The 8,867-nt window shown below is 39.1% G+C and overlaps 1 protein-coding gene and 1 pseudogene across 3 annotated transcripts in view; both read left to right on the top strand.

Moving 5' to 3' along the window:
• Nucleotides 1–8,867, top strand: part of Mllt3 (MLLT3, super elongation complex subunit) — a 329,863-nt gene that overhangs the window by 47,370 nt on the left and 273,626 nt on the right. The window lies entirely within an intron of this gene.
• On the top strand, nucleotides 8,802–8,867 carry LOC111816923 (annotated as a pseudogene).

Here is an 8,867-nt window from a genome sequence, read left to right as displayed (position 1 = left end):
AAAAAAAAAAAAAAAAAAAAGAAGTGAATGCTGCCTCGTGGGCTGTCCAATGGAAAGGAGGCTTATGAGAACGTGGTATGGAAAGAGTAAATAAAATCTGAAAGGCACAGTAGATACTGTGAAAGGGAAGGAGTCTGTTCAACAGGAAATTGGAAGGAAAGGAATAGGGGAGATGTGTGTGTGCATGCAGAAAGGTTGTGTACTTGTGTTGCTGATTTCTGCTGGGGAACAGTGCATGTTCAATTTTTTCTTTCTTATCCTTTTTAATTTCTTACAACATTTTTTTTTCTTTTACTAATTTTGCATGCTTTCATCTGGTAATGTGAACTAATTTTTTTTTTTATGATATATTTGTTACAGGGTCTCACTGTGCAGCTCGGACTGGTAGTGATCCTCCTGTTTTCAACCTCCCCAGTGCTGGAATTACGGGCGTGATGAATTTTAGTCTACTAATTTATTGAGACTGCATACTAGTAATTTTCGTAGTTCAGTAACATTTGGTGTTTTTAAGGATAAAAGATCTATTACATTTCACCTTTTCATCTTCCTCCATTAACATGTAGTTTAAATCATATATATGTATCCCCCAATCCATGTTTTTAATATTCTTTCTGTGTCTGATTTTATGGTAATTTAGTGAAATATATGGTAATACAAAACCTGTAGCACATTTCCCCAGTAATTTTATATGTATGTATGTATGTATGTATGTATGTATGTATTTTAGGGAAGGGTCTACAGGGTGTTCAGGGCCTCACTACTAGATCGGACTCATAGTGATCCGCCTGTGTACAGCCTCCCAAGAGCTGGGATTACAGGTGAGTGTGTGCCACCATGCTCAATCCCAATTGCCATCTCAGTGCACCCTGGGGGTGGGGCCGGCATGGTAGGCTTAGGGATGGAACCCTGGCTCCTGTGCCTGCTTGCCAGTGCTTTAATCCACTGAGCTATTTGGCTGGCCCTCCCCAATAATTTTAAATTGCTGAGACCTGAGGGAGGAGTGGGAAGGTAATTCTTGGGGAGGGAAAACTAATTTTTGTTAAATATGATTATAAAATAAAAATGACTATTTAAATTTATAGTATTGAAGCCCTTGGTTCTAAATGTGCTTATGGGTTCTGAGAAATCATGCTACTTAAGAAATATCTGCTTCTGTAAATTTAGCCATAGTTGTAGCAAAAATTTGTGAGCTTTTATAAGGATCTGAGTGTAGTCATCAAAAATACCATCATACCCTTAGCTTCAGAAGCCAGTGTTGGAGTGGAGCTATATAAGCCCTTACCACCTCCCCTCCATTAATAGCTCCTTTGGTTTCATCACCAGGGGTGGGTGTGAAAGCAACTTGTTTAAAATTTTGTTGCCCTTAGGGAGTGAGTGACTTAAAATTCCCAAGATACTTTTAGAGCTGATTCTTGGTCTTGGGATGATAGAACAGACCTCCTGGTAACCTTTCTGGCTGAACTGAACTTAAATGCTAGGGGAATCCTAAGTAAAAAAATTTTTTTTAATTCTCACTTTTTTGAGTAAAGTATTTAAAATTAAAAACTATGTAAGACTATAGTGTCATAACTGAATTATGTGTCTCCCAATTCATGTTTTTATGCTCTAAAAATATGGCTATATTTGGAGTCTTTTTTTTGAGATAGAATCTTTAAAGAATTAAAATGAAGTGAAGGTCTGGCACCATTAAGCCAGCCAGCATGGCTGGTATCCTTAGAAGACAAAGAGGTTAGGACCGGTAGGACATGAAAGAGCAGGTGAATGCACAGGAAGGCCAGTTACAACGACTCAAGGAGAGCCACCTCAGGAAACCATCCCTACTGCCATTTTCCTCTTGGCTTCTGGCTCCAGAACTGTGATAAAGTGGATAACTGTGGTTTAAGTGACCCCACCTTGGCCCTCGTAAACTAACACATGCAGTTAAACAGATTATTCTAGTTTGTTTCTAAAGCACATGTAAACTGGAGAGAGGAGATGCGGATCAGAAATAATCAGATGACGGAGTTCAGAAAGGATGCATTGTGAGAATAAAAATCCAGTTTCTCATTTAAGTTTATTGGGATATGCAGATAAGAGTAAGTGAAATGCCTTGTTTGTTTTTTATAGTAGTGGAGATTGAGTGCAGAGATGTTGAACCAGTGAGCTGCATGTTCAGCCCCATGCCCTCCTTTCGTTACCTGGTCTCATTATGTATCTGGTCTCCCTCACCTATAAATTATGAAGCCTCCAGCTTCAGCCTTCCCAGTGCTGGAATTCTGGAATTACAGGTGTATGATTGCACCAGGGTTATTTATTCCTGTTGCAAATTTCACCTGTAAATGAAAATATGTTACAGAAATTATTGGCTCACCAATTCCTATATTGTTTCTTTATTGTCTATTACATTTTTTCTTTTTTTTTTTTTTGTCATTTGGGAACTCATTTTATGTGTTTAGTCTCATCTTGCATTAGAACTATCCTTCATGTTGTTGCTACATAATTAAAAAAAAGCCCATCTAATCGATCTAATTGGTCTGGTGAGATGGCTCAGTGGTCTAAAGCACCTACTTAGAACAAGCTTAGCAAAGCACAGGGATCACAGTTCGATCCCCCAGCACCACATGCCAGCCAGCCCTGCCCCCTGGTGGGCTGAGCTGGCCACACACACACACACACACACACACACACACATAAATAAATAAAAAAAATAAAAAGCAATGGCTATGACTGCAGCTGTTTTATTGCTAAGAGTGAGTTGGTTGAAAAGTGGAAAAAAGTTTTCAATTTCGAATAATTGCCATAGATAAATGGGCCATTCAGAATACAGCGTGGCTGAGGGCTGCCTGAACATCACTACTTAACACCATGGCCTGGAATGCCATGGCCATCATAGGAAGAGCTCAGAAGCTTGAAGGCTTGGAGATGCCTCCGTCCTCAAATTCTTTTTACAAGTCAGATTTTCCATTGTATGCTAAAGGCACACGTGGGCTTTTTTTTTTTTTTTTAATAATTAAAACGGGGAATTTCAACCCTTATTTCTTAAAATATAGGCATTATTGTGTGCTGAGAAAGCAGGGGGCTCTTGCTTTGTTGTGTGGATGGCAATCCTGCTTTGAGTTCTGCCCTTGTACTACTGGCCAAGCAGGACCTCTAGGAGACTGCTTTCTTGTCTGCTAAGTGAGGAAAGACAGTTGAAAGCTTGACTCAGAGTGGTGGTAATATAAGTGAGCACAAAAATGAGATTATAGGATGATGTGTTGTAAATGATAAACTGCTGATTGTGTTTTGACTAAGTGTGATTTCAAGTTGGTTATAGCCCATCATTTTAGCCTTGAAGGAAGATGATTTTTATGATTTGTCTTATTGGTATTTTTGAAAGTTCCCTTGGCCGATATGAACCGATGGGGAAATCATTTTCTCTATTTGCCTGTTTGTTGGAAATATATAATGATTAAAATCCCAACTTTCATTTTTAAAATGAAGGAAATTAGCATACTCACATCATTTAAACTGTAGAATCATGCCTTTAACTTTGTACTTGATGTTTTAATCAAAGAATTAGCTGGCTAGAAATTTTGAAGGAAATTTATCAGATCTACTTAGGAAAGAAAAATGCTTTTGGTTTAAAAATAGATCAGAGGCTTCATTTGAAGCTGGTTTTTTTTTTTTTTTTTTAAATCAAAGGGTGTGGAGGATAATAACTAGAAATATTTTGTGTTTTGATCTCTCCTCCAGCCTTAGCCGGCAGTGTTGCAATAGAGGCCTGGATCACCGCGTCCAGCTTCACTCTTTTGGTCTGTATTTCCCTACCTACTGCTTTGTTCACTCACATAAATGGAAACCTCTCTCTTGAACTAGCAAGTCCCACTGTTTTTCTGCTGCTCCCTTATGCCTCTTGTTGTCTTTCTGGGAAAGAAAGAAGCAGAAAAACAAACCAAAACAACACAACCAAACCCAAAAAGCTGGTCACAGGTGATTTAAGGGCTTTCAACAGGAGTGTGATTTGTGACGTGTCATACTTTGAATAATTTGCTCATCTCAGCCTCCAGCTACATGCCCAACTTCTGCCCTTTCTCTTAGTTGGGATGTCAGCGTAGTTTACTTTCAGGAGTAGGATTTCTGTCCATCCCAGCAGTGTTCCAGGGCTCACGTCAGGAGACAGTGATGCAACAGGTGGGGCTGGAGCAGACACTTCAGGTCCAGTCTCTCCTTTTAACATCGCTGAATTCTGAGTGATCTTGACTTCCTGATTATAGCAGTATCTATATTTTTTATTTTCTGTGAAGCCTGATTAAAAAGTTTACCGTACAGTGAGGAACATGATAGTTTCAGCTCTCTAATCAGTTTGGTGAGTCAGGCTGATCGTGGCAATTCTTACTCACTTTTCTTGCTCTCAGTATGACCATTTAATGTTTCTCAGCCTTAAATACATTGGAAACATTTAATTCTTTAGTATTGTATAAGGCCCGGTATTCTGTGTTTCTGACAGGCAGCACAGGTAATCCCACCCCAGCATGACAATGAGACCACACTGGGAAACAATTGAGAACAGTGAGAAGGGCATCTTGCACATACATCACCAAAGAAGATATGCAGGTATCATGTAAGGATATGGAAACATAGTATCATGTGTCATTAGAGAATTGTTAGTGAAAAAAAAGCACTTAATGCAATAATACCTATTACAGTGGCTAAGATCTAAAACACTGCCAGCACCCAGTGCCAGACAGATGTAGATCAGTAAGAGCTCTCACTCACGACTGGTACACAGTGAGTCAGGCATGTTAGCAATTTAAAGATAAAGATACTCTTATGTGTTATGGATTGAATGCTTTCTTTCTTCCCTGATTCCTGTGTGGAAGCCTCAAACTCCAGTATGATTGTACATAGAGCCTCTGTGGTGATAATTCAGGTTAAATGAAGTCAGAAGAGTGAGGCCGTCATAGGGTAGGGTCAGTGTCCTCTCTTATAAGAAGGGATGGGATGTTTGTTGTATGCTAGAAATATATACAGTTGTAATCAGTTAAAACCAATTAAAGTTAACGAAAGCAAGAGGCACCCCCCATTTGTGCCGTTTGAGGACACTGTGAGAAGGGGGTTTATCTACAGGGTAGGAAGTGGAGGCTTTTGTCAGAAGGAGAATCAGCTGGCACTTGATCTTGGACTTTCGAGGATTCCGGTCTCTGAGCAGTTTCTGTTTTTTAAACTGCCTGGTCTATGGTATTGTGTTTTGGCAGTCTGAGCAGATTAATGCATTAGTCCAGAAATTGTGCTCTTGAGTACTGTTTATTCAAGTGAATTGGAAGCATGCCTACACAAAAGCTGCACGTGCATATTTATAATAACTTTAATTATAACTGCCAAAGAGTTTGTGGCCGCAAAGACACTCTTTTAGTAAGTGAAAGCATGAATGGGTACATCCAGAGAATGGAATATTATTCAGCAATAAAAAGAAATGAACTGTCAAACTACAAAAAGACATGGAAGATCCCTACATACATATTGCAAAGTGAAAGAAAGAAACTTCAAAATCCTACATGTTGTGTGGTTTCAATGATGTGACAGTAAAAAGATCAGTGATTACCAGGGCTTAGAAGGAGGAGGAAGGTCATGTCAAGTGTTGAGGTGAAGCAGGTGGAGCATGGGGTTTTCTGGGCAGCTGGACTATTTTGTACGCTGCCATCATAGTGGATAATGGGTATATACATGTCATTGTACACTTGTGAGAACCCACAGAAATGTACAAGACCAGGAACTGTAATACATATACAGGATGATCTTATCAGTTGTGACATACTAATAGGAAGTGTTAATAAGGGAAAATAGGATCTGAGGTAGCAGGGGACTGGGATGGATGAAGACTACTTTTTACACTCAATTTTTCTGAAACGTAAAACTGTTGTTAATGAATATTTTGGGTTTGTTTTGGAAGAAAAACTAATTAGAATTAATATAATTTAAAAATTAAAACTTTTTTTTACTGCAGTTGGGTTAAGAGATACAAGAATTTGTTCTGTTTTAAAAATAAGAGAGAAAAAAGAAAAAGAGAGACATTTTTAGCCTAGAAGGAGGCTCTCCTTTGCTGTGGATATGGAGAACTCAGATGCCTTGTTGTTGTTAATGATCATGTACAGAAATGGTGCAAAAAGTGCTATTTTTCTCATCAAATTGAGAAGCTAGCTCTGAAGAAATGCTGGGTGGTGTTTCTGCAGTATCTATTAGACTTGCAGTATTTCCTGTGTGGTGTATGGGAGATAACTACGGTGCTGTAGGTAGCAGCTGTGATAACGCCTCCAACTGCTTGGGTATTTTAGTTGTTGTCGCACTCCCCAACCCTGGTTCAGACCTGCTTTTTATACTGTATTCAGAATTGGAATCAACCACTCCAGACATTTAAATATTGCATTGTGTCTTTTACTTTAAAAAATTGCAAGTGGATTTCTAATGCGAATCAAAGAAGATTTGTTTAGGTTGCTTCTTAATTATTAAAGTGGCCTCCAAGAATTCCTCATTTAATGAAAAGTGTTTTGTAATTAGCAGATCAGAACATGACCATGGCTGCTGTTTATATTGTCAGAATGTAAATGAAACTTCTAAAGAGAATGAAAAGAATTTGCCTAACACCTTTAATTTTGTTTATATAATTCCTTTGCTTAAAAAACTCTGCTGCCCTCCTCTCTTCTCACATCACCGATAATGCTGAAGTAAACATGAACCTATCCCTTTCATTGTTGTGTCAGGAAACTTGAGAAATAGGCTGAAGTGCTGAAGTTTATTATATTTAAGTGAGATTGATGGTCCATCTTGCAAAAAGAAACTTGAGGGCTGGGGAGATAGCTCAGTAGAATAAGTACTTGCCTGGCAAGCACAAGGGCCTGAGTTCAATCCCCAGGTCTGAAAAAAAAAAAAAAAAAAAAGAAAAAGAAAAGAAAACAAACTTGACCTTGAAAGGTTTGCTCATCGTCCCTAAACCATACATCCACTGGTAAGTTAAACTTGAAGAAGCACTAGCAGACTTGGGTGTATCCATGGCGATCTTGAATTGGAATTGGCAATAATCCTTCTGTGTAAATTAACAGCTGCAGTGTTGCTTAGCTTTTATTGCTCCTTTGGAATACAGTTGTCTCTTAGAATCAGTGGAGATTGGTTCCATACCCTTTGGACGTCAAATCCAGAGGATGAAGGCTAGGGAGATGGCTCAGTGGAATAAGCACTTCCCTGGCAAGCGTAAGGGCTTGAGTTCAATCCCTGGTTCTGAAAAAAAAAAAAAAAAAAATCCAGAGGATGTGTGGTGTAGTATTTCCCTGTAACCTACATACTACTCACACTTACGTCCATTAAATCATCGCTAGATTCCATAGTGTATCTAATACAGTGTAAGTGCTGTAAGAATAGTTACTATATTGTACTGTTTAGGGAATGACAAAAGGCTGTCTGTAGTCAGTGTAGTAAATGTTTTACCCTAATTATCAGTGATAAAATGAGTGTGGATGTCTGTAAGTATTCTCCTTTAGGCATATTTGAGTAGTGTGCAATTGAAACATTGCTAAGCTTTGCCTCTCTGAAAGAAAACCTTTCAAGTCATCCCATTGCTGGGTGCTGTCTGCTAGCAGCTTCAGTCTTGTCTGCACCCTGCCTTGTACACAGACTGCAGTTTCTGGGTAAAATTGCTCCAAGTGCACGGATTAAAAAAATGTTCAAAACTTGTTTTATTGAATTCTTTACTGAATTTTTTTTTTACTGAATGCAGCCATCTGGGACTAACAAGACTTGGAGAATGTCCACAGAAGAGTGTTTTTCAGAAGATTTACTCGGATGTCCAAATTGAGCTTAAAGAAAAAAAATCATGTTAACTAACATGCAAGGTGTTTGGTATATCCTGTCAGTGTTGTTACAGCAATGAGACTGATGAAGGACATCCAAAGAGCATAGGGGAAAGAAATGTAACTCTGTCTGATATACCAAGTCCCATACTCTGAGCTCAGAGTTGAAGAATGAATTCTGAGGAATGATAGAGGCGAGGAGTAGGGAAATGTACTGGGCACAGCAGTGGGGGATAGGAATAGGTCCCAAATGCGCTGCAGTGCGCACACTTCTCAAAGGAAGTTTTATGGAGCAAAATCATGCAGTGATTTCAATGTGGATCAAAATTACAATCAACCAGTAAGATTACAAGTACAGCTGTTTTGGGGGAAGCAGGTCACCTGGCAAGTGTTGAGTGAATGTGGTCATTAACCTTTATTGATAATCTATGGTCTTAGTGTTTATTGTTAGTCTTAGTGGCAGTAGTGGGCTACAGAGGACAGCCCTCTCCTAATGGATAATTGTTTATTTATAGGGGAAGTCTCAAAAGGGTGGTACCAAAAATCTCATTTATTCCTTAATGGTGAAGTGTGTAAATCTGTCTTTAATCTCCTTCAGATGCTCCTGCAGCCACAGGGTTTTTTTTTTTTTTTTGTGGTATAGGGGATTGAACTCAGGACCCTGCACTTGCCAGACAAGTGCTTATTCTACTGAACCGATCTCTTCGGCCCCTGCAGCCACAGTTTTGATGCATTTTCATCTGGATTCCCTTGTGGGCCGAGCCTTGAGCGCCTGTAGTAGTTTATCTGACTAATTTAGCAGTCTGTAATAGTATTGCTAATTCCCATAAATGGAGAGAATTTTGACCTTTTCATTACTTTTTTCTTTTTTTGGCAGAACCAGGGATTGAACTCAGACCCTTGCGCTTGCCAGGGAAGTGCTTATTCCACTGAGCCATCTCCCCAGCCCCATTACTTTTTTTTTGTAAGGAGTTCATAGTTATTAAATGCAAAGAAGTAGTGCTCGCTTCGGCTGCACATATACTAAAATTGGAACGACACAGAGAAGATTAGCATGGCCCCTGC

The sequence above is a fragment of the Octodon degus genome, unplaced genomic scaffold, assembly GCF_000260255.1.
Source record: "Octodon degus isolate 3935 unplaced genomic scaffold, OctDeg1.0 scaffold00044, whole genome shotgun sequence".
NCBI lineage: Eukaryota > Metazoa > Chordata > Mammalia > Rodentia > Octodontidae > Octodon > Octodon degus.
The sequence above is the reverse complement of the archived record's forward strand: the minus strand, read 5'-3'. Positions and strand labels throughout refer to the sequence as shown.